The following is an 831-nucleotide window of genomic DNA, read 5'->3' on the forward strand; positions in this document are numbered from 1 at the left end:
TGAGTGAGGCTTGTATAGGGTATATTGGGATACAGGATATTTGCCATTTCAATTTTAGGGATATGGGATATTTGTCCTAAAAGTAAATGGGATATGGGATATTGATTCATTTATAAGGATATTGAATTTTTAACATGAAAAATAATAAGTGGAACTTAAAAGTTAAGTACAGAAATATTTACATCTCACTTGATAAAATTGCCCCAAAAAAGTTTAATATTAAAGGTCATTTTAGTGCTTTGTAGATTTTAATTGAGTTTATGGTCGTTTTATTTAAAGGTCATCCAAACCCAAGCGAAAAGTATTGATCTATTTTCGATATTTATATGCTCATATGTACTGATAATTTTAAAAGTATTTGTTTTGCTTTCCATACTTCGTTCCTTATTGTTAATTTTCCTTTTTTTGATGGTGATGTTCCTTTGGCACTATCTTACGGTGTTTGTATATCACAACACCTCCGCTTTGCCCGTGGCTGTTGTAACATTTTGGATTTTAATGAACGAAGTCTATGTATTACTGGTAATTTATTAAGTCAGGGATTTCGTTACCACAAATCACTTAAAATCTTTACCAAATTCTAGATTTGGTTTTGAAGTTTGGTTCTACCTGTAGAAAACTTATTTTAAACGGGATAGCACATCCTCATTTTTACGGAGATGTTTACCGTGCCATTGGATGCTGGATGTGTAATGATTGATAATTTAGTCTCAGATGCATTACTTTTTATTAGTTGTAATTGGATTTGAACTGGCTGTCAGTAACTGCGAGTACTATCAGATCTGTACTTAGCGTCTTTTTGTTGATGGGATGTACAAGTACTCGGTCACG

The sequence above is a fragment of the Mytilus galloprovincialis genome, chromosome 13, assembly GCF_965363235.1.
Source record: "Mytilus galloprovincialis chromosome 13, xbMytGall1.hap1.1, whole genome shotgun sequence".
Taxonomy (NCBI): domain Eukaryota; kingdom Metazoa; phylum Mollusca; class Bivalvia; order Mytilida; family Mytilidae; genus Mytilus; species Mytilus galloprovincialis.